Here is a 25996-nt window from a genome sequence, read left to right as displayed (position 1 = left end):
ACGCAAGGATGTGCAGAATTGGGTTTGCATACACTGTTGGTGGGAATAGAGCATTGGTGCAAACCAAATGTTTATAGCCTTTGAAAATCCCAGGATGTATAGGACACAGCCTACAAGTGCATAGAGATGGTATGAGAATATTTCCTGTAGTATTGCAGTGGCCTCCCTCGCACTTCTGCCAACAGAGGAAACAAACTAACAACCCATGTGTAGCTAAATGGTTAAAAACAAACAAACAACCACCACCAAAACAACAAAATGATGCAGCCTGGCATGGTGGCACATGCCTGTAAACCCAGTGACTCTGGAGGCTGAGACAGGAACACTTGCCTCGCAGGTGTGAGGCCCTGAGTTCAATCATCAGCACCACATAAAAATAAATTAATAAAAATATATTTTTAAAAAGATTCACAAAATAGCTTTAAAAAAACACAACTGTGGATGTGATTCTGCATATATGAGATACCTAGTTTAATCAAATTTCTAGAGACACAAAGCAGAATGCTGGTGGGCATGAAAGGAAAATGGGGAGCTATTGTTTCATGGGAACAGAGTTTTAGTTTCAGAAAATGAAAAAGTTCTGGAGAAACATAGTGGTGATGGTATGAATATACTTAATAACACTGAACTGGATACTCAAAAATGGTTAAGCACAATCTGTTAAAAATTTTTGAGGACTGGGGATGTAGCTAAGTGGTAGAGTGCTTGTCTCGTGTAGAGCGGAGGGGCGCCCTGGGTTTGATCTCCAGGACTCTGAAAAAAAAAAAAAATCAAGTATACTATCATGGAAAGATATCTATATATTGCTAAGTACAAACAGAAGAGGTTAGCAATTATTTGATGACTCTATTTTTATAAATGTAATTATTAATAAAAATGGGTTAGAAGCCAGGGGAATATGCACCAAACTGTTAACAGTTTGGGGGCAAGAGAAGTGTTGTGGGGAACTGTCATTATATATAATAAATGTTTGTGATGCTTGAAACTGGGACCCAAAAGAATTTTTTTAAAAAAGTCAAGGGTTTCTTTGCTGTTAGGATAAGTTTCATGTGCAGGAAATGGTGCCTGCCCACCTACCTCATTTCTCTCCGCTTCCCTCTTTGCGGCCAAGTAGAATCATTTGTATACCATTTGTGCCATGCTTTCTCTGCCCTTGAGACAGCATACATATATATTCCTCTGTCAGAAATCCTTATCCCTCCCACCCCTTTTCCCATCTAATTATCAATCATCCATCAGGTCTCAGTTTACACATTTCTTTTCCTATAAAGCCCTCACAGATCTTCCAGACTCCTGTGTTGTCCCCAACCAGCACCCTGTGCTTTTGAATGGCCCCACATTGCACTCTTCATTCTAGGTGCTTAGGTTCTTGCTGGTCCTTTCCTTGTGAACTCTCTCTCCCCAACTCCTAATTCAAGACCTGATGCATACCAGGGATGCAACTCAAACTTCTTGAACAAGTGAATGGATACCATTGAGTTTTGAATCTCATCTGGGACAGGGGTCCCTCTGCTCCGACTTCATCTATTCTACCATAGCAACAAAGACTTTGTGGTCTTGGAAAAGACATGATCTATCTTACCTGTCCATCAGGGTGTCAGTCAATCTCTGTCTTTCCTGGAATTTTCGATATTTTGATCTGGATTCTTTACAGTTATATCAAGTAAGTGTTTGTGCTCATTAATGATCTGGAAACTGGAGCCATAAAGCAAGCAAAGTGTCCTTCATGGGGCTCCAAAATGGTTCACTTCAGTCCTGATGGTGGGACATCGTGCCTAATGACATAGAAGGTGACAAGGATTGAACTCAGTTCTCCCAAATCCAGACCTCTTTTTATTGAACTGTTGCTACTTCCTTAGTGGGGAGGCAGGTCTCAAGCTTCTTCAAAACTCCAGCACCTAGTACAGGTACTGGCGCAGAATTCATGGCCAATGAATGCTTGTAGAATGAGGGAAGGAAGGAAGGAAGGAGATAAGAAGGAAGGGTGATGTGTGCACATAAAAACATTCACAGAGAGCTGGGGTTAGCTCAGTGGAAGAGCGCTTGCCTACCATGTGTAAGGCACTGGGTTTGATCCTCAGCACCACATAAAAATAAACAAATAAAATATGGTTTCCATCTACAATTAAAAAATTATTTTAAAAAAAACATTCACAGCCTTGCACACACACACAATATCTTTTCTACAAATTAGAACACTGCCTACCAAACCTATAAAGGAAGACACAGAGCTTGTCACCTTCTATGTCATTAGGCATGATGTCCCACCATTAGGACTGAAGTGAACCAGCAGAACCTAAGGTAACCATGTCCTAAACATCCTTTATTAAGCCTTTCTTTGTGCTCAACATTGTGCTGAGTGGTGTGGATTCAAAGATGGAGGAGACAGGCTAGGGATACAGCTCAGTGGCAATGTACTTGTACAAGAAAAAAAAAATGGAGGAGGCACTCACTGTTCCTGTCCTCAGCATACCATCTACTTGGAGAGAAACTCAGACATGAATAGTTACTGGACACAGCGAGGCTCCCTTTAGCCTAACAAGGATGTCTGGTTTGTAAGCAGAAGTGCTTGATTCCTGGCACCTGGTGCCTAGGCAGAAGAGGACACAGAGTGGGCCCAGCCATACCATCAGGGATCACTGGTGTCATGCTGGGAAGTTTGGGCTGAAGTTTGTCCTTCTTTTTGCTTGGAATAGCATAACTATAAATTAACCTATCCATAAGGAAATTCATGGAATATTAAAATATGTTAACAGCATTGCAAATACAAATGTGATTGACTTCAAAATAGGAAGAACTGTGACCTAAAATCCCTCCTTTATATTCAAAAATGCTGCTCCAAAGGATGATAAAAGAGATAGATATGCAAATCAGATGTTTTTCCATTCCTGGTAGCCCCTAAACTTATGTCGTGTGTATGGTAACTATAGCCACAATGTGTGGACCTATCAGACTGGGACTCTACCTAAAGGATCTCAAAATAGCTCTGCTCTGCTCTGCAGCAGGCAAGCGTCTGCTCTATTCGGCAGTAGCTCATTCTTTACTATTGTTGCTATGTGACAAACTATTGGCTCCCAGTCTCAATCCAAGCCTGCCAGAGAAGGAGGGTGGGCAGAGGGCTTTGGGAGAAGCATCTTTCCTAGAATCTAATGTAACAAGCATGTCCTGAGCATGTCTTAGGTACCCCTCCAGTCCCTTGCCCTGAAGATACAAATATCCAATTCAGTTCAATGAACATTCATTAATGCCTATGTGGGGGCACTGTGCTGGACTCCAGGGATAAAAGATAATAAAATTCAAATGGCTTCTTTTAAATAGTAAACTCTCTATTTAGAGAGAGGCAGACTCATGAACAGATGACTACAATGTAAGGTAGTCAATACAACAATAGAGGATTGGGTGCAACATGGACACTCAGAGGGGGTGCTTCAAGTGGGTGCATCTTTGGACATGGTGATGTGCTTGTGGGATACCTATAGGGAGGTCCCCCGGGGGCAGCTGGATATATGGGTCTATAGGGAAATCCTGGAGGGAAGGACTTGCTGTCTAGTGAAAGAAGGAAGTCTAAATACTCAGTACTCTGTAGTGAACACTTACACAGAGGTTCATGCAAGACGATGTGACAATACCATGGCCTGGAAATTTTTACATTCTTGTAGTATCTGAATCATGAATAACTAAGAGTAGTTTTCTCAATTAAAAAAAAAAAAAAGTAGCGGGGAAGCTTAAGCAAAATAATTGGACAACTCCTTGGGTGGGAGTCCAGGCGTAGGTCAGGGGAGCATGACCAAAGCTGCCACAGCCAGCGCCACGAAGCCCAGAACCCGGACAGTGGGCACAGGCTTACTGGAGAACTGAATATATGGCATAAGATGGCGACATAAGATGCTTTGGAGAGTTGAGGTCATTAGAGGCACGGCTGCACTGTTCCATGCTTCTCGTACCTGACAGAACATTCTGTGTGGGCCTCCAAGACCACAGGACTCCAAGTAGATCTCCACAAAAAGGAGGAAGACCTGATCTGTTCTGCTAATTGCAACATTATAGGTTGACTCCTTAAACTACTTTGATTCATCTTGGTGTAAATCACAATGAGGGGCATTCTACCACTGAACTTTATCCCAAGTCCTTTTTATTACTATTTTGAGACAGAGTCTCACAGACAGGATTACTGGCATGTGCCACAGAACCTAGCTAATTCTACTACCCATTCTGTTTTTTGGGTTTTGTTTTTGTTTTTGTTTTTTGGTACTGGGGGTTGAATCCAGGTGTGCTTTACCAATGAGCTACATCCCCATCCCTTTTTATTTTTATTTTTAAAGAGAGAGAGAATTTTTTAATATTAATTTTTTAGTTTTCGGCGGACACAACATCTTTCTTTGTATATGGTGCTGAGGATCGAACCCGGGCCACACGCATGCCAGGCGAGCGCGCTACCTTTTGAGCCACATCCCCAGCCCTTTATTTTTTATTTTGAGACAGGATCTCACTAAGGTGCTGAGGGCCTCACTAAATTGCTGAGGTTGGTGTTGAACTTTCAATCCTCCTGCCTCAGCTTCCTGAGTATCGGGGATTACAGGTGTGCACCACCATGCCTAGCTTATTCCTACCCTTTTTATTTTATTTTAGCTTTATGTTCATACATAGTAGTCAGGTCATCCCTATATTCCTACCCATTCTTGAACCTTAGTTTAATTCTAAACTTTGACCTAGTTCAGTTTCCCAGGTAAGGGAAACAGACTCTTAGAAAGACCTTGTTGTTGGAGCTAAGAGTATAGAAGAACTGGTGGGAGATTCATGAAGTCATTTGCTTGTTTATCAAAAAGGTATTGAATGAAGTTGGGTGCCATGGGGCATGCCTATAATCCAAACAATTTGGGAGGCTGAGGCAAGGGGATTTCAAGTTTAAGGCAAGCCTCAGCAATTTAGCAAAGCTCTGTCTCAAAATAAAAAATAATAAGGTCTGGGGATGTAGCTCAGTGGTAAAGCTCTCCTGGATTCAACTCCCAATACCTGCCCTGAAAAAAGTATTGAATTGGCACCTCATGTGGCAAAGAAAGGATCAATTTATTTGATCTATGGAGCTCTTACAAAAGCATAAGCAAAAACATGGGCACCCCCCTCCCCCAAAAAATTATAGGCAGTTGTGGCCAATAAACTGTACAGTGATCCCAATAATTCTCATCTCCTTGAGTCCACACCTTGAGTATAGACAGAATCTGTGATTCATTTCTAACCAATGAACTATGGCAAAAGTGATTGGCTGTCACTTCCAGGTTATGCTGGGTACCTAAGACTCCATTTTAGCAGACTGTATCAAGAGATTCTCCTTGCGGCTTAATGAAGCAATGAAATAACCAGCATATTGAGGAAGCCCATTGTGGCGGTCCTAGGATCTGCTGCCATTAGAGGCTTCCAACCAACAGCAGTCCAATGCCAGGCTCCTCAGTCACACAGCCAAAAGGAAAAGATTCTGCCTACAATCTGAAAGCTCTTAGAAGCATGTTTTTTCTCATTTGAGACTTTAGATTAAAATGCAACCCAGCTGTGCCTTGGGAGACCCTGAGCTGAGCAGGAGACCTCAAGAAGTTGTTCCCAGACTCTTGATTCATCAAATGTGAGATAATAAATATCTGTATTGTTTTAAGCCACTGACATCATGGTAACTTGTGCAGTAACAGAAAATAAATGTAACATTTTAGGAAAGGATATAAAAATGAGTCTTATAAAAAATAGTCTTATAAAAATGCATGTGTTTATATAAATCAAGTCATGGTTTAACATTTTCGAAGGTATATTGTTCTCCCTTTCTTGTCCCCAGCCACCTAGTCTCTTCTCAACCAATTTCTTACATATGCTTCAGAGATAATCCCTGTATATGTAAGCAACCAAAGTTATGTTTCTTTATATGTTAACTTTTTCCTTCTTATTTAAATGGTATTGTATATTATATATGCTATTCCTATCATTTTATTGTTATTTCTTGTGAAATGTACTATTGTCTTAGTCTTTTTCATCTGCTGCTATGACAAAATGCCTTAGACTGGGTAAATTACTAACAATAAAATTGTTTATAATTTACAATTACAATTTTGGTGTTGACATTCAGTCCCTGGAGAGAACCTTCTTGCTGTGTCCTCATAGAGCAAAAAGGCAAAAAGGAATGAACACTGCCTCCTTGATAAGGTCATTGATCCTTTGAGTAGCAAGAATTATGTAAATTAGCGTTCATGGCAGAGCTATCTCTAATACAAGAAAAATGGAAAGCCTTAATGTCCATGCATAGTATAGTGGAAAGATAAATTGTGTTTTTTTAATACAGTGGAAATCACACAGCAATGAATCAAACAAATCAGAGCTTCATGCACTGACACAGCTGGACTGCAAAAATATCATCTTGAGCTAAATCAGTAGGTCACAAAGGAGTATAATTTTCTTTATATAAAGGTCAAAGGGGTGAAGCTAAACTGCTGTACAGTGTCTGAGGATTCATGCAAAGCAGGAAAAGGTATATTACCCAAGGAAAGGGGAGGAGCCAGGCATGATGCCATGCCTGTAATTCCAAAGACTCAGGAGGCTGGGGCAGGGGAATCCCAGGTTTGAGGCCAGCCTCAGCAATTTAAGAAGATCCTGTCTCAAAATAAAAAATGGCTGGGGATGGGAATGTAGCTTAGTGATAGAGCACCCCTCCTTTCAATCCCCAGCATCATACAAAAACAAAAACAAAGCAAGGGGCTCTTCCCTCATCCTAATCACTACCTGCCAGAGGTCCCACCTCCTAATACCATCCTTTTGGTGATTAGGTTTCAATATATGAATTGTAAATTACAAATGATAAAAATTGTACAATCACAGTTCTGGTGTTTGACATATACAATCAAACCATAACAAAAATTTTTGGTACTAGAGATCAAACCCAGGGGTGTTTGACCATTGAGCTACATCCCTAGTACTTTTTATTTTTTACTTTTTCACAGGGTTTTGCTGAGTTGCTGAGGCTGCCCTTGAACTTGGAAACCTCCTGTCTCAGCATCCTGAGTCAATAGGATTATAGACATGTGCCACCACGCCCAGCTATATACTTTTCTTTGATAACTTACTCACTTAGCTCAAGATTATTTTTATGTAGTCCAACCATGTTGATGCATGAAGCTGTGCATTTTATTGTTGTGTGGTTTCTACTGAATCAATAAAATGCAATTTTGTTTTTCTGTATTACTATGGATTAGCACCTGAGGTTTTCCATTTTGGGGATTGGAGGTGTAGCTAATTGGTAGAGCACATGCTTAGCATGCACAAGGTCCTGGGTTCAAACTCCAGCACCCTTCCCCCAAAAGTTTTTCCATTTGTATTGTATAAAAGCAGTTTTACAGGGCTGGGGTTGTGGCTCACTTGGTAGAGTGCTTGCCTCATATGTGTGAGGCACTGGGTTCAATTCTCAGCACCACATATAAGTAAATAAATAAAGGTCAATCAACAACTAAAATTTTTTTTTTTTAAAAAAAAAAGCAGTTTTACTCTGTGCACTAATTTACACAACTCTTGGTATACATGGACAAGACTTCTTCAAGGAGTTCAGACATTAGGAATGGAATTACTGGGATACAGGATATGAAAATCTTCAATTTTTCTAGATAAAGCCAAATTGTTTTTTCTTAGCGAGTTTACCAATTCATATCCCAGCCAGCAGTGTCTAAGAGTTTCTGTTGTTCCACTTCTTTGACAATATTTGGACTATGAGATTTCTTTCTTTCTTCTTTGGTACTGGGGATTTAACCCAGGGTGCTTAACCACTGAGCCACATCCAGCCCTTTTTTTTGTGTTTTATTTAGAGACAGAGACTCACTGAGTTGTTTAGGTCCTCACTAAGTGGCTGAGGGTGGCTTTGAACTTGTGATCCTCCTGCCTCAGCCCCCAGAGCCGCTGGGATTACAGGTGTACGCCACCACACCCAGCCAGATTTCTTAATTTCAACCACTCCAATGGGTATGAATTGCTACCATTTCATCATTTTAAGTTTTAATTTGTAACTCCCTTCTAACCTATTTGAATTTCTTCTTGGCGCTGGGGATGTGGCTGAAGTGGTAGCGCGCTTGCCTGGCATGCGTGCAGCCCGGGTTTGATCCTCAGCACCACATACAAACAAAGATGTTGTGTCCGCCAAAAACCAAAAGATAAATTTTTTTTTTAAAAAAGAATTTCTTCTTTTGTGAAATGCCAGTTTAAGTTTTTGTTCAATTTTCTGTTGGTTTTAATGGATCTTAAATATATGATAAAATGCTTACCTTCAATTATAAAAAGGGATGTGACAAAACTACAACAGCACTCTTTTTGTCATGATCAGATTGAAAACACTGTGTTGACAATCTTGTGAAGAATGTATAGTAGTTCATTATAGATGGGAGAATAGATGAGTGAACTTCTATGGAAATCAGTCTGGAATATCTAACACACTATTAGATGCACACACAGTTTGACTCAATAGCTTAATTTCTTGGGATTTATCCTATGGATATAATCACTTTTGTGATTAAGGCTATTCAGGGTAACATTGCTTATAACAGCTAACAACTGAAAGGAATTTAAGTGCCCATGATGGAGGATTGATTAAACATTCTAGGACACATCTTTAAAAAGGGACACCATGCAGAATTTTTTTAAAAATCAGTTTCACATAAGCTGAAAAGGATTATCTTTCCAAGATATAAGGTTAAGTAAGAAAATTCCATGTGGAGAATACTGTGTAGAAATTCTACCATATTGACAATATCTGTACATATATACTTTTACTTACATAGAATATCTTGGAAGGATCCTCAATAAAATAGGTACAGAGAGAGGCACAAGGACTGTGTGGTTGAGGAACAGGGCAGAAAGAGACTTTTCTTTTTCTTTTTACTCTGTGTCCCTTTACATCCTCTGGATTTTTTACTATGGGCATGTATTACCCGTTAAAAGTAAATTAAATAATAAATTTTAAAGTGATTGAGCTACACACTATCATGGCATATGCTTACGATCTTAGTGACTCGGAAGGCTAAGGCAGAAGAATCACAAGTTGTTCAAGACCAGCTAGGGTAACTTAGCGAGACTCTGTCTCAAAATAAAAAATAAAAATGGCTGGGGATAGCTTAGTGGCAGAGTAGTCTGGGTTCAATCTCCACTACCACAAAAAAAAAAAAAAAAAAAAATGGGGGGTGGGGAGTATTCAGCTCCTATTATGGGCTAAGTTGTAGAAGAATGGTGCTGAACAAAACAGAAACTTTGCCTGCAGAGGCTCCTGGTCTAGTGTCAGAGACAGAGTCCAGAACTGCATGGACCTGACCTGTGATGAGCACTGTGACAAAGCACACAGAGGCACTCTGGAGGGAAGTGGTGCAGAGGAGTGACATCCAAGATGTGGACAGGCAGCTGGAGGTTTACTTGGGGAGCAGAAAGAAGAGGGAGCCACTCCATAGAGGTAGCTTATGGCTGAGAGGCCCCAGCTGAGGAAATGGCATTTGTGGAGGGGAGCAGAGCTCTGTCCATTTGAGGAACTGAAAGATCTCCCCTTAGCCGGAAGCTGACATGAGTCAAGTTTGGTTTTCAGAAACAGTTATGCTAGAAATGTGGAGAAAGGATTGAAAAGGGCAAGACCGGAAGCGTCTGCAGTTGTCAGACAAGAGGGGATGGGAGGTTGGATTAAGAGAGTGGCTGTGGGGAAAGAAAGGATGGGATAGATTCAAGGGATTCTGAGAATGTAGGTTCTACAGAGTTAGTGATAAGGTGATGGAGTGGGGGAGAGAAAATGGCTATAATAATAATGATCAGGTAGCAGCATCTGTCCACTACTTGGCATGATTCTGTCATTCAGTCCTCTCAGCAAGCTAGGCAAATAGATACTGCTGTAATGAGAGTCTGCAGACAGGAAGGCTAAGGAGGTTAAGGAACTTGCTTGAGGTCACATAACTAGCATATGGCAGAGAAAAAATTAAAGCCATTTGTCTGGCTACCAAATTCATGCTCTTAACCCATCTCCTAAGGGTGACTTCCAGATGTACAGTTTGAGAAACTCAGTGATTGATGATGCTATTTATGATGGTATTTATTAAGAAAAAATACGAGAGGAAAAATTTTGAAGCAGAAAAAGTGCATTTAAATTTTTAGTTTAATATTTCTTCAAGACTCACAAGTTGGTTATAATACTTATTATTTAATGTATGTATCAATACAACATTGTTATAAAATAATTACACGTTATGAAATTATATAATTAGATAAAATTATATGTGATATTGTTGTATATGTAAAACATTATATATTGTTACCTACTTATGTAGGTGTGTATGTATGTATGTATATATATACAAACACATATATACATACATGCATACACACACACACACACATACATATGGGGGTGCAGAGAGAGAGTTTTGAGTTGAAAACAGTGATGATGTGGGCACAATCAACTTATAAATGGTGCCACCAGGTGTAGAGGTACATGTCTGTAATCCCAGGAACTCAGGAGGCTGAAGCAGGAGGATTGCAAGTTCTGGGCCAGCCTCAGCAACTTAATGAGACTCTCAGAAACTTACTAAGACCTTGTATCAAAATTAAAAAATAAAAAAGACTGAGGATGTAGCTCAATGGGAAAGTACCTCTTGATTTAATTCCCAGTATGAAAGAAAGAGAAAAAGGAAGGAAGGAAGGAAGGAAGGGAGGGAGGGAGGGAGGGAGGAAGGAAGGAAGGAAGGAAGGAAGGAAGGAAGGAAGGAAGGAACCTAAGTCAAAGGAATGGATGAAGCTAAACTGTGATAAACTAGAGGAAAGAGAATCAAGACAGCTTTTTAAACAGATAAGTTACATGATGAAATCTTGTTAATAGGAAATTAACACTGTCAGCAACATGAAAAATGTATTTAGAAAAATAGGTAGTAGAAACCCTAGCTGGACTCACTGGCACACACCTGTAATCCCAATGACTCAGGAGACTGAAGCAGGAGGATCTCAAGTTCAAGACCAGCCTGGAAAATTTATTGAGACCCTGCCTCGAAATAAATGAAAAAAGGTTGGGTATATAGCTCAGTGGTAGAGGGCCCCCAGGTTCCATCCTAGTACTGGAAGGAAAAAAGGAAAGAAAAGGAGGAAGAAAAAAAGAGAAACTCTGATAGATGCTTTCATTATCATTTAGTTTTCTTCCAAGTATTTTCAACAATTCTGTGCCAGGGACCACCCAGCACAGGGAACACAGAGACAAACCAGATCCTGTCCTAGTCCTCTTGGAACTTTGGGACCATGAATGGAGTGAGATCAGTGAAACTCATGCTGTGAGAAAGGCAAGCTGGGCTTGTGGTGCTGTGGGAGCACATAGGAGGGAAAGGATATCCAATCCAATATGGCGGGCATGGATTCCTTAACAGATAAACAAGTAGTGACAGGGCAGGGCATTGGGGGTGGAGGGGCAGTAGGGGTAACAGTGAAAAGGACATATTCAGTAACTGCCAGGGGGGTCAGTCAATCTGAGGCAATGGGTGCTTGTGTGGAAAAGGAAAATAGATATGGCTGGAGATGGAGATATAATCCTGAAAAGCTTGGTGTACTTGAACAAGGAACTTGAATTTTATCCTGAAAATAGCAGTAAGACTTTAGAGGTAAAGAGATAAAGAATATGGCCAGATTACCCTTCAAAAAGATCAAAAAGATCCCCATGGCTGTAACATGGAGGATGGGCAGGAGAAGACCAGAAATCAAGGAGGATAGCTAGGAGGAGATTGCCACAATCCACAATCCACAATCTTCCTCCTAACAGAAATTTTGCTCCCTTTGACTAAAATGTCTCTCTCTCATCCTCCACCCTTTGAGGTACCTACCTAATAAATATCTAGATAAATATATCCAATAGGTAGAAATAATGATGTGGAACACAATAAATAGTTAAAAAGTGAGATAAAGAGCTATAAAATGACAACATATAATTAAGACTTGAAGTTAATGAGCTTTCCAGCAAGAGTGGATAGAGATGGTCAGGGACCTTGGAGAATCACATCACTTAAGGAGCTGACAGTGAAACATGGGCCATGGAAAGATCCGCAAGGCATGATCACGGAGGAGGGAGGAGTGAAGAGCTGTAGAGGTCAAGGGATTAGGGAGTCTCCAAAAGCAGAAAGTCTTTCTCAACATCTCCTTCTACCAAACACCTCACATCCAGTCTATCAGCTGAATAGAGAGAAGAGGAGCAGAGAGGACAGAGAGGAATTTGTTAAAAAGTGCAAGAAAACAAGAGGAGGGATTTGAGGAATATTTAGCAGTTGCATTTTTAAAGTTGGTGGTTGATAAGCTAGCCAGATGTGTGGTTGAGTTCACAATATAGGGGACAATGGTGCTAGTAGTAGACCAAGAAAAGTAGACCGAGGATAGTGATACCCCCTGGAAGTTGTACACTGCAGAGGCCAAATGATGCAGCTTAGAATTCATGGTCACCAATCTCCTGGGCCCTTCAACAGTGTGGAGAACATGGGTGTGAGTGGTTCTCCTGTAGTCATCTCTGTCTCCACAAGACCAGTTCCAGCCTTCTCTATGCTGAACTCCAAACTCCCCTGCTTCCTCTCTCACTGCCTACCCCACAGAGCAAAGTCTTCAGAACATAATTCATTCACATCCCCCTACTAGATGCCTATTTCTTTTTTCAGTTTCAGTAGTCTGGCAAAATGACCAAACTCTACCAAGATTAGAGGAAAATTTAGGAATCAGAGATCTAGCTCAGAATAATTCACAGCTAGGCTGGGATTGGGGCTTAGCGGTAGAGCACTCGCCTAGCATGGGTGGGACCCAGGTTCAATCCTCAGCACCACATAGAAAAAAAAAAAATAAAGGCATTGTGTATCTACACCTAAAAAATAAATATTAAAAAAAAGAATAATTCACAGCTATGGGTTTAATGTGTCCCTCAAAATTCATGTGTTGGAGGGCCAGGATTATAGCTCAGTGGTAGAATGCTTACCTAGCATGGGTTCAATTCTCAGCACCACATATAATAAATAAAATAAAGGTCCACTGACAACTAAAAAGATATTTTTTTAAAAAATTCATATGTTGGTGCTGGACATGTTGGAACATGCCTGTAATCTCAGAAACTTGGAAGGCTGAGGCAGGAGGATTGAATGTTTGAGGCCAGACTGGGCAATTTAATGAGACTCAGTCTCAAAAAATAAAAATGTAAAAGAAGGAGCTGGGGATGTAACTCAATGGTAGAGCACTATACCAGTCTTGGATTCAATTGCCAGTACCAATAACTGACTAATTAACCAAATATTTAAAAATTAATGCATTGGAAACTTAATCCCCAATATGACAGTTGAGAGGTGGAACCTTTCAGAGTCGATTAGGTCATGGGGGCACCATCCTCATAAATAGATTAAGGTTGTTATTGTGGGAGCAGTTTATTTATAAAAGGGGAGCTAAGCCCCTTTTTTCTCTTTTATTCTCTTTTTCTTTCTCTTGCCATGTGATGCATTTTACCATGTTATGAAGCAGCAAGAAGACCCTCTCTAGATGCAGCCCCTTGATCTTGGACTTCTCAAGCTCCAGAACAGTGAGCCAAATAAACTTCTGTTGTTTATAATTTACCCACCCAGTTGTAAGTATTTTGCTGAAATTCTTCATAGTCAAGATGAAAGCATTTAATCTTTTTTTTTTGTATTTATTTTTCAGTTGTAGTTGGACACAATACCTTTATTTTATTTATTTATTTTTATGTGGTGCTAAGGATCAAACCCAGGGCCGCGCACGTGCTAGGCGAGCACTCTACTGCTGAGCCACAACCCCCGCCCCTAATCATTTTCTTTTTTTTCCCTTTTTTAAATATTTATTTACTTATTTTATTTTTGACAGACACAACATCTTTGTTTGTATGTGGTGCTGAGGATCGAACCCGGGCCGCATGCATGGCAGGCGAGCACGCTACCACTTGAGCCACATCCCCAGCCCTAAGTAAAAATTTTTAAAATGAGCTTGGGATGTGGCTCAGTGGTTAAGTTCCCAGTTTGAAAAAAAAAAAGCCCAGGAGGAAAAGGAAAGAAAATTCCTTTTTGGGACCAAAAGCCTAGGGAATCTTTACCATTTTTCAGGGAACAGGGAAAAATTCTGTCAATAGGAGGAAATTATGCTTTTTTATGACTGGAGGGTTGGGAGAAATTTAGTTCTATGGTGATGAGGTGAATCTGCCCTTTGGTAACTGAGAAGTGAAATGGCTATAGCCACTGCTGATAGAAAGGGATGGAACTAAAGGGAAACACCTACGATTGGGAGGACAAGAGCCCCAACCCCATCTTCCTGGGAATCCACAAGGACAACCAAGCACAGGATGACTCTACTGCCCTTCCAGCTGGAATTTGACAGCAGGAGGAAAATGGCCTAGAACCTCTCTCACATCAGGAGGGATGGAAAGTCTCATGGGGGCAGAGCTGGGACTTAAGTTTGGAGGGGCTTGAACAGGAAATCAGCAGAAGAACCAGAGAAGATTCGAGAGCTCAAGGAGGGAGGGTCCACATGTCAAGAAGGATCCTCTGCTTTAAAATGCTGGGTTTAGGGCTGAAGATGTAGCTCAGAGCTAGAGCACTTGCTTAGCATGCCTAAGGTCCTGAGTTCAGTCCCCAGCACCACACACACACAAAATCAGAGGTTAAGCACTCTGGGTTTTAATCCTTGGTACCCCCCAAAATAAATCATTAAATGTTTTTTAAAAATGATGAGCCAGGGGCTGGGGCTAGGGCTCAGAGGTAGCGCACTCGCCTAGCATGTGTGAGGTTCTCAGCATGGGTTCAATTCTCAGCACCATGTATAAATAAATAAAAATAAAGGTCTACCAACTATTAAAAAATATTTTTTAAAAAAGGATGAGCCAGGGGCTGTGGTGCACGCCTGTAATCCCAGTGGCTCCAGAGGCTGAGGCAGGAAGATGGCAAGTTCAAAACCAGCCTCAGCAAAAGTGAGGCAATAAGCAACTCAGTGAAATCCTCTCTAAATATAATACAAAATAGAGCTGGAGATGTGGCTCAGTGGTCAAGTGCCCCTGAGTTCAATCCCTGGTACTCCCCTGAAGAATGTTGAGCTGAGTGCAGTAGCGCCTGCCTGTAATCCTGGAGTTCAGGAGGCCGAGAAGGAGGATCACGGGTTCAAAGCCAGCCTCAGCTGGCCCTAAGCAACTTAGTGAGACCATTTCTAAGTAAAACATTTAAAAGGGCTGGATGTGGCTCAGTGGTTAAGTGCCTCTGGGTTTAATCCCCGGTACTAAAAAAAAAAAAAAAATTCATTTCCAATTCTTTCATGAGGCAGAGCCCAGGACTGCTTCACTCCCCAGAGTGTGCAATCCAAGAGAAAGTGAGAAAAGCCTCCAAGACAAAACTCACCATCTTTTTATGAATTAGTCTTGGAGGTACAAGTTGTACTTTTTTTTTTTTTTTTTGCAGTACTGGGACATTGAACCCAGGGGCACTCGACCATTGACAAGCTCTCACTTTCTGTATTCTGTTCCTTGGAAGTGAATCGATACATCCAGCCATACTGAGGGAGAGGGAGTTAGACAAAGATGTGAACACCAAGAGGCAGAGATCACTGGGCGTCATTATCGAGGGTGTCTACCACAGGGAGAACATATCCACCTCTTTACCTTTTCCTTCCATGGCCAGGCAGTAAAGAGTTGGTGGCTGGAATTCAAACAGCCATCTTGTACAATGAGCAATCTTGGAAATGGAGGATATGAAGGATACCATGAAAGAATCCAACAGGCCAGAGTTCCTGATATTGTGGAGAGCTATTCCCTCCATGGACCATTTAGCGAAAGAAAAACTCCTATCTTAAGGATTGCAAGTTCAAGACCAGACTCAGCAACTTAGTGAGTCCCTAACAACTTACCAAAATAAAAAAATAAAAAAAGAGTGGGGATGTGGCTCAGTGGTTAAGCACCCCTGGGTTCAATCCCTAGTACCAAAAAAATAAACAAATAAAAAATACTCTTCAGGCTCCTAGCCTTTCCCTTTAGATTCAGCCCCACACTGTTCTGTGTTCCCTCATCCTGGATGCATCCTCTCTCCCTTCAGCTATCTCCCCAGGAGAGGATCGTTCATTTACCTGTGACCAGGAGGGAAGACCAACAAGGCCTAAAATACTTGCTATCTTGCCCTTTACAGAAAAAGCTTGCAGACTCCTCCTCCTAGAGGAGGCAGGACAGGAGGGACAGGCAGTACAGAAGGAGACAGAGGTGCCAGTCAGGCTGGTGAGACAATAAATGGTTAAACAGAGTGCTGGTGGGACCACAGCTCTCAGGGAAAGCCACACTCCTAAGGGGAGTTGGAGAAACACGGACAAGATTCAGGGGAAGCAGAGGGGCTGGGGGAGCAGGAAAACTAGACAGAATATTAGAGATTAAAATTTGGGGAGTGACGAGGTCCTCATTACCCCGGTGAAGGTTCAGACTGGAACCCATGGTCCACAACCAACAGCATCAGTCCCTGGTCTCTTTTCCTTGTACTGCCTGCCCCATGGGAGGGTGCGATGCTAGGGTTCTTGGTGTGCATGCTGGAATGGCAGGGATGACATGCGCACAGCCTCAGAAGAGGAGACTGAAGGGGAATAGTGAAGAGCAAGAGAGGGGGCTACAGAGTGAGCGAGGCAAAGAGGTAGGAGGAGACCAGGAGCCTCTGCTCCTATGGGCAGCCAGGTTGAGCCAGGTTCCAGTGAGAACAAGTAGGCAGATGGGCTGGGGATGTTGCTCAGTGATACAGCGCTTGCCTAGCAGACATGAGGCCCTGTTACAGCCCCAGCACTACAAAAGTAAAAAAAAAAAAAAAAAAAAATATATATATATATATATATATATATATATATATATATATATATATATATAAAGAGAGGGAGAATTGGTGGAGAAAATAGTGACTGTTTAGGCTGAGAGGCTTTGTCGTGGGATGGGGGAACAAAAGACTGAGGAGAAAAAGGAAGGAGGAGGTGTGGAGGGCAAAGGAACTCAAACTAGACTGAGGTCCAACAAAGCAAAGAAGGCCAGATACTGCAGCTGGTTTCCACTCTAAGAACAGTAACATAAAATGATCCCCTTTAGAGCATCACAGTGATCAATATAAGCCAGGAACGATGGTGCTTGTCTATAATACCAGCACTTGGGAGGCTGGGGCAGGAGCATCTCATGTATAAGGCCAGCTGGACAAATTAGCATGACCCTTTCTCAAAGAAAAAGAAAAAAAATGGTAACTAGCTACTAGAAATACATGAAAGAATTAGGATCAAGAAGAAAAGAAAGAAAGAAAGAAAGAAAGAAAGAAAGAAAGAAAGACACCAAGAATTTCTTTCTTTCTCAAGTAAAAATCCTGAGGTAGGTGGTCCAGGGCAGTATCAGGAATCCCAATCTGTTGTCAGGGACAGGGGCTCCTCTTATCCCCTTGTTCCGTGTTGTACATCTTCTTTTTCCAAGGTGTCTCAAGCTTCAGGATCTAGTAGCCATCACCTCTCTTTTCAAGCCAGGAGAAAAGAGAGAGAGAGAGGAGACAAGAATGACCCCCCCAGAAGCTGCCCACCATTACTCATCCATTCGCCAGAACTTGGTTTCATGGCTACACCTTGCTGTTAGGCAGCCAGGGAACCAAATTTCATTCTGAGTGGCCATGTACACAACGAAGTTTTATAGCACAAATGGAAAACGTACACTGGTGAACAATGTTCTCTGAACATTTCAGCCATATATCTATATATAGGAAAAATGACCATATATCCCAATCTGCCTGGGACAGTCCCAGTTTACACTGTTATCCCAAATAATTATTAAATATATTCCATTTTGCTGAAAAGGGGAAAAGAGGAAAAGAGTCTGGCAATTCCTCAAAAAGTTAAATACAGATTTACCATATGATCCAGCAATTTTACTCCTTGATAGTAATAAAAAAAATGAATTAGAGACTCAAAAAAGTACTTGCACATTCATGTTCATAGCAGTGTTGCTTGAGTAGCCAAAATGCAGAAGCATCCTAAGTGTCCTAAGATTGTTAGATTAATAAAATGTGGGATATAGATACAATGAAATATTAGTCAGCGATGCTACAATGGGGACAAACTTGAAAACATTATGATAAGTAAAAGAACCAGACACAAAAAGACAAACATTATATAACTCCACTTATATAAGGTACCTAGATTTTGCAAATGCATAAAGACAAAGTAGAGTAATGGTAACCAGGGTCTAGGGGAGAGATGAATGGGGAGTTACTATTAAATAATACAGAATTTCTATTTGGAATGATGAAAAAGTTTTGGAAATGGATAGTGAAAGTGGTATCACACCAAAATGTGAAAATACTTGGTATCACTGAACTACAACTCGAAAGGAATTAAAATGGAGCCTGGCATGGTGGTACATACCTGTAATCCTAGCTATTGAGGCAGGAGGATAGCAAATTCGAGGTCAGACTGGCCAACGTATCAAGAACCCACCTTGAGAAGAAAAAGGTTAAAATGGTCAATTTTGTTATGTATGTTTAACTGAAAAAAGGTTTGAAGGATTTACCCAAGAGAAAAGAAAGCCTATTTGTCCACACAAATACTTCAGTGGTAAAGAACTTGCCCAGCATGTGTGAGGCCCTGGGTTCCATCTCCAGCATGGCTAAATAAACATGGCATCCTCTGAAGAGGGACAGGGAAGATTCCCCTCTATGGCAGTAGAACTGGTTCTTGGATACCATTCAGATAGCCCCTCATTCTGCATTCTGGGAGGTTCTTCCTTTTCCATTATTCCCCTGTAGATACGGGAGAGGTAGGCAGCAGAGAGAGAGCTCTGGAACTCAGGGCCCCACAAGCTAAGCAAATGCTGTACTTCTGAGCTAAACCCCCTGCCCCCAGACATACTTTTTAAAATCTAAATGCTTTGTTCTGCAAATGAGGCTGTGCTGAGCCTAAGGACAACCTCTTTCAGTGCTTCTGAGTCAGGGGTAGGAAGGTGGCATCCTTAATGCCGACATCGGCCATCTTTGCCTCCAGGCTCATAGACTCTGGGAGAAGTTAGACTCATCTTGAGCCAAGACTTTACTCCCAAACCACTCCTTATAGTTGTTTACATTTATTTCTGTATTTTGGTGTTGAAGATCACAGGGATCACACAGGGCCTCACACATGCTAGGCAAGCACCCTACCACTGAGCTACACCTCCCCACCCCCTTAAATTTTTATTGTTGTTTTTGCTGCTGGGGATGTAACCCACAGCCAGGCATGCATTATGCCTCTGAGTGACACCCCCAGCCCATTGCTCAAATTTGCAATTTGCAATACCAAAAGAGATGTTTGTTTTTAGCCCTGAAAATCTCCATGTTGTAGGATTCTTGGGCAACTTGCATTGGAAACTAACTGCCACTATATCCTTTCTATCTTTGCCACAGGCTGGCACCCTTCAACCTGAATCTTTCTCTTGCAAGACTCTTTTTTTTTTTTTTTTTAATACCGAGGACTGAACCCAGGGGTGCTTAACCACTGAGGCACAGCCTTACTATGTTGCTGAGGGCCTTGCTAAATTGCTGAGGCCAAGTTTTAATTTGAGATTCTCTTGCCTCAGCCTCCTGAGTTGCTGCGATTACAGGAATGAGCCACCACATCTGGTTTGGGGGTCCAAATACCATAGGCAACTGCAACACAATTTTAAGTATTTGTGTATCTAAGCATATCTAAACACAGAAAAGGGGGCTGGGGCCTTGGCTCAGTGGCAGAGTGCTTGCCTAGCATGTATAAGCACTGGATTCAATCCTTAGCACCATATGAAAATAAAAATAATAAATTAATAATTTAAAAAAACTAGAAAAGGCACAGTGAAATTTACAGTATAAAAAAAAAGAAAAAGAAATAACACACTTACCATGGAAGGAGTTGCCACTGCTGGGGAGGTAGCTCAGTGATAGTTTTCAAGCTGCACTTGTGACCCTTTAGTGTGTTGTGAAGTCAAAAGGGTCAAAAACAACATTACTTTGAATGACTTAGAATAGAATAAAAAATACCAGATGTACACAGGCAGGAATAGAAGCTGTGTTCCACTAAGTTATCTGCTCACATTGCTTCCAGCTCCCTGCTCTGCCCTCCTGTGCCAATGGATAGACTTCATCCTTCAGCTCCAGTGTGCTACCTGAAGAAATTCAGGCAAAGAGATAAAGAAGAAGCAGGAGCAGGGTACACAACAGTCTCTTATTTCCTGTTCAGGCAGCTGTGGCAAAACACATCTCCTTATATCCCATCAGCAAAAGCTTAGACCATTGTCATATCTAGTGTTATTGTCATTGTGGGTTACCGTGTGTCCATCTCAAAGTTATGTAACAAGTTTGGTAGGGGTGCGAGAAATGGAGAAAGGATGTTAAGTATAAGGCAAGGCATTTCTGAGGACTGCATTGTTAGGTGATGTCACCATAATGTAAACATCACAGAGTACACCTGCACAGACCGAGGTGGTGCAGTCTGCTACACACCTAGGCTAGGTGGGAGAGCCTGTTGCTCCTGGGTTACACACCTGTGTGGCACTATACTCCACTGAATACCGCAGGCAACTGCAACACAATCACACCTATGTATGTAAGCTTATCTAAGATAGAAAAGGCACAGTAAAAATTAAAGTATAAAAAGTAAAGAAATAACCAGGCACCATGGCATGCGCCTATAATCCCAGTGTCTCATGAGGCTGAAACAGCAAGATTGCAAGTTCAAAGCCAGCCTCAGCAACTTAACAAAGCTGTAAGCAACTTAGTGAGACACTGTCTCAAAATAAAAAGTGCTGGAGATGTGGCTCAGAGGTTAAGCACCCCTGGGTTCAATCCCTAGTACCAAAAACAAACAAACAAAAAGCAAAGAAATAGTACACTTGTATAAACACTTACCACAAAAGAAGTTACCACTGCTGGGGATGTAGTTCATGGTAGAGCTACATGAGGCCCTGGGTTCCAGCATCGCAAAAAAGAAAGAAAAGAAAAGAAAGGAGTTTGCAGGACTGGAAGTTGCTCTGAGTAAGAGGAGAGTGAGTGGTGAATGTGAAAGTCTAGACATTAGCATGCACTGCTGTAGATTACAACACTGAACACTTGGGCTACTGTAAACTCATTTAAAAAAAGTTTTTTCTTAGAAAAATTCTCTTTGATTCTTTCTTTTTTGGTACCCGAGATTGAACCCAGGGGTGCTTAACCACTAAGCCACATCCCCAGCACTTTTTACTTTTCATTTTGAGACAGGGTATAAATAAGTTGCTTAGAGTCTTGCTAAATTACTGAGGATGGCCTGGAACTTGCAACCCTCCTGCCTAAGTCTCCTAAATCATTGGGATTATCGGAGTGAGCTGTGGTGCCTGGATTGGCACCCTCTTCAGAAGTATGGCCACAGTGAGAGAGAGAGAGAGAGAGAGAGAGAGAGAGAGTTTGTAAATTTTAAACTATTTTGTAGCCTAATTCAATTATGTTGTGAGCATTTTTCTAGTTATTCAGACTAAAATTTTAATAGATATTACATTTTATCTTATGAATCTAAAATATCTTTATCCATTCTTCTTCTCAAATATTTAAGCTATTTTTTCCATTATAAATACTTGTCCAGAACAATTAGGAGGAGGAGGAGGAGGAGGAGGAGGAAGAAAAAAAAACTAGAAAGTAGAGGGCTGGGGGCCTATCTTAGTAGAGCCCTTGTCCAGCATGCATGAGATGCCAGGTTTGATCATTAGCATCAACAAAATGAAATAAAACAAAGAACTGGGAAAGAAAAAGAGCAAACTAAACCCAAAGCAAAAAGAAGGAAGGAGAGCTGGGTGCAGCGGCACACTTCTGTAATTCTAGCTACTCAGAAGGCTGAGGCAGACATGAATTGGTGTGAACATACTTTATATACAAACAGGGATATGAAAAATTGCATTCTATATGTGTAATAAAAATTGTGATGCATTCTGCTGTCATGTATTTAAAAAATAAAAGCAATAAAAAAATAAAAAGAAGGCTGAGGCAGAAGGATGACAAGTTCAAGGTCAGCCTGGGCAATTTAGCGAGCTCCCTACCAGTTTAAAAAAAAAAAAAGGCAGAAGAGACTAGATCAGAAATAAACAAACTAAGAATATAAAAAGAACAGAGAAAATCAACAAAACCAACAGTTGATCCTATGAAAAAATTGACACAAGTGATAAACTTTTCCTTAAATTCATTAACAAAAGAGGATAGAAGATGCAGATTACTAAAATCAGAAGTCAAAGAAGGTGTTAGGTACAGTGGAACACACCTGTAATCCCAGTGCAGAAGGATCCCAACTTCAAGGCCAGCCTGAGCAATTAAGTAAGACACTGTCTCAAAACAAAATTGTAAAGGGCTGGGATGTAGCTCAGTGGTAGAATGTCTGTGGGTTCAATCCTCAGTTCTGACAAAAAAAAAAAAAGAGAGAGAGAGAGAGAAAGATCAAAAAAGGGACAGAACTACCAATCTGCTATGGTTTGAATGTGTTCCCTACAAAGTTCATGTATTGGAAACTTAATCCCCAAACTCGTTTGTTAATGAATCTTGGAAGTAAAGAGGTTGGGAAGTAATTTGGATTAGATGAGGTCATGAGGATAGGGGTTCCATGGTAGCATTAGTGGCTTTATAAGAAGAGGGAGAGACCTGAGCTACGGTGGTTGCTGTCTGGTCATGTGATGCCCTCCACCATGTTAAGATGCAGCAGAAAAGCCCTCACCAGATGCTGGTGCCATGCTCAGCATGCCAGCTCAGACTTCACAGTCTTCAGAACTGTCAGACAAACAAATTTATATTCTTTATAAATCACAGGGTCTTATGGGTGGCAAACACCTGTAATCCCAGGAATTTGGGAGGCTGAGGCATGAGGATCAGGAGTTCAAAGCCAATCTCAGTAACTTAGTGAGACCCTAAGCAACATGAGATCCTGTCTCAAAATAAAAAGGACTGGGGATGTGGCTCAAAGGTTAAGCACCCTTGGGTTCAATTCCTGGTACCAAAAAAATTAAAAATTAAATAAATGAGTTGCTTGATCTCTTCATGGTCTAAATATTTTCAGATTGTCCACTTTAGGCTTATGTAGACTATAGATAACAATAATCTACTATACATTTCAAGAGGTACAAGAAGCCAGGTGTGACTGTACACTGTAATTACAGCAGCTTGGGAGGCTTAGGCAGGAGAATGGCAAGTTCAAGGCAGCCTCAGCAAGTTATTGAGACCCTCTCTCAAAATAAAAATTAAGAAAGGACTTGGGTGTAGTTAAGTGGTAGAGCAGAGAATTCTTGGGCTACCTCCAGTATTTGCCCCCTCCTCCCCCCACAAAAAAAAAAAGAAAGAGAGAAAGGAAAGGAAAAAGAATCTAGAAGAAAGGATTTTGAATATTTTCATTATAAAGAAATGATAAGTGTTTTAGGAGATAGCTATGTCTAATCTGATTTAAACATTACACAATGAAAACATGTATTCAAACATCACATGGCCCTCCATTAATATGCAGTTTATGTATCAGTTAAAAATAATTTTAATTAAAAAAATAAATTAGCCTGATACAGTAGTGTATGCCTTTAACCCCAGCTACTCAAAGGGCAGAGGAATGAGGATCACAAGTTCAAGGCCAACCTGGGCAAGTTAGCAAGATTCTGATCAAAATTTAAAAAATAAAAATACACTGACATAAACTTATAGAAATATAAAAAATTGCAAGAGAATACTATAACTGTACTATAAATTAGATAATTTAGATGAAATGGACAAATTCTAGAAAATCACAAATTGCCAAAACTAACTCAAAAATATCTTGAGGACTGGGGTTGTAGCTCAGTGGTAGAGCACTTGCCTAGCACGTGTGAGGCACTGGGTTCGATTCTCAGCACCACATAAAAACAAATAAATAAAATAAAGAATAAAAAAAAGTATTGAAAAATCTGAGTAGGCCTATAACAAGTAAAGATAACCAATTAGTCATTAAAAACTTCCCACAGGCCAGAGAGCTTCACTTGAGAATTCTACCAAATATTTAAAGAATTAACACCAACTGTGGTCTACTGAAAAATGACTACTTTTTTCTTTTTTCCTTCCTTCCTTCCTTCCTTCCTTCCTTTCTTTCTTTCTTTCTTTCTTATTTTTTTGTATTTGGATAACAACTCTAAAGATATCCATGTCCTGATCCACAGACCTATGAATGCTCACTTATCTGCCAGAAAGCATTTTGTAAATGGGGTTAAATTCAGAATGTCAAAAATGCAAAGATTATTCTGGGCCTGATGTAATTACAAGGGTCCTTATAACAGGGATGCAGAAGACTTGGATCTAGACTGTAAGAAGGAGGAAGCAGAGGTACCAGAGGGAACACAGTCTAAGAAAAGCCACTACTCAGTTGGGTATGCTTGGGGCACGCCGGTAATCCCAGGAACTCAGGAGGCTGAGGCAAGAGGATTGCAAATTGGAGGCCAGTGACTCAGTAAAACCCTCAGCAACTTAGTGAAAGCCTGTTTCAAAATAAAATATAGAAAGGGATAGGGATGTGGCTCAATGGTTAAGCACCCCTGGGGTTCAATCCCTAGTTCAAAAAAAAAAAAAAAAACTCTACTCAGATGGTTTTGAGGATAGAGGAAGAAGCCATGAACAACCTCTAGAAACTGGAAGGGACCTGAAATGGATGTTTCCTGGAACCTCCAGAGGGAACGGGCCTGCTGACACCTTGTTTTATCCCTGAGAGACTCATTTTGGACTTTCAATCTCCAGAGTTATAAAAAAATAAGTTTATGTTATTTTAAGCCACTAAGGTTGTGGTAACTTATTTACAGCAGCAATAGGAAACTAATGTACTAATCTTTTACCCACTTCTAACAAATAGGAGGGTACATTTTCCAAACATTGGAAGAAGCCAATACAACCTGAGAGCAAAACTGGATAAAGACTTCATGAGAAAAGAAAATTGCAGATCAATATACCTTATTAACTTAGATACAAATATCCTGAACAAAATACTAGGAAATTGAATCCAACAATGTATAAAAATTATGTGTCCAGCATGGTGGCACATGGCTGTATTCCGGCTACTAGGGAAACAGAAACAGGAGGATTATGCACCATGATAAGTGGGATTTATCTTGGGAATGCTAAATTGGTTTAACATCTTCTGCAGAAGAAAGTTAATATGGTAGAGTTGAGACGGCTATCCTTTGAAATGCCTGCTTTTGAACTCTATCCTTGGCTGGCATCTGGGAACAGGGATTTAAGGACTGGTAAGAATGGCTTGCTGTACCTCCACTGCACAAAGAATGTGGTTCATGCTAAATACCTGCTTTCCTTCTGGGAGTCTGTGATCTGGGTATGTGCTAGGCAGAAGCTGACTCCGTGACCAGCTCCAGTAATAAACCTTGAGCACGAAGTCTCACATGAGCTTCTCTGGCAGACATTTCAGACGCGTTGTCACAGCTTGCTGCTGGAGGAATCAGGCTTGTCATCTATTGACTCCACTGGAGGAGCACTTTGGAAGCTTGTGCCTGCTTTGCTTTGGACTTTGCCCCATGTGCTGTTTCCTGGGCTGATCTTTCTTTGTATCCTTTCACTATGATAAATCTCAGCTGGGAATATAACATATGCAGAGTCCTCAGAGTCCTTGTGAATCATCAATCCTGAGGGTTGCCTCATGTTTGGAAATCAATTAATGTAATATATCACATTGATAGAATAAAAGATAAAAGCCCTAGGGCTGAAGTTGTGGCTCAGTGGTAGAGTGCTTGCCTGGCATGCATGAGGCCCTGGGTTTGAGTCTCAGTACTGCATATAAATAAATGAATAAAATAAAAGATCCAATGACAACTAAAAAATATTTTTTAAAAAAGGCCATAGGATCATCTCAATAGATACAGAAAAGGGTATGTGCCCAGCACACTCTCATGATAAAACACTCAAAAATGTATGAATAGGAGAGAAGCTCCACAACCTGATAACAGGAATCTGTGAAAAACCCACAAATAACATCATTCCTT

The 25996-nt window shown here is 40.9% G+C and overlaps 1 long non-coding RNA gene across 2 annotated transcripts; it reads right to left on the bottom strand.

The window, feature by feature from the left end:
• Window positions 1-1245: 1245 nt before the first annotated feature.
• LOC124083159 (uncharacterized) lies at window positions 1246-25577 on the bottom strand. 2 transcript variants are annotated; one of them, XR_006848661.2, is made up of 5 exons: window positions 25303-25577; window positions 22270-22404; window positions 19889-20152; window positions 18409-18480; window positions 1246-1775 (listed from the first exon to the last, which is right to left on the bottom strand). It is a non-coding gene; the product is annotated as an uncharacterized LOC124083159 (long non-coding RNA). The 2 variants fall into 2 exon arrangements; XR_009225419.1 differs by lacking the exon at window positions 1246-1775 and adding an exon at window positions 16899-17504.
• Window positions 25578-25996: the final 419 nt, after the last annotated feature.

This window comes from Marmota monax, unplaced genomic scaffold (genome assembly GCF_021218885.2).
Source record: "Marmota monax isolate L192 unplaced genomic scaffold, Marmota_monax_Labrador192_F-V1.1 WCK01_AAM20220418_F8-fsc00051, whole genome shotgun sequence".
In the NCBI taxonomy this organism is placed as follows: Eukaryota; Metazoa; Chordata; class Mammalia; order Rodentia; family Sciuridae; genus Marmota; species Marmota monax.
Note: the sequence above shows the minus strand (reverse complement) of the source record. Positions and strands in the feature narration are given on the sequence as shown.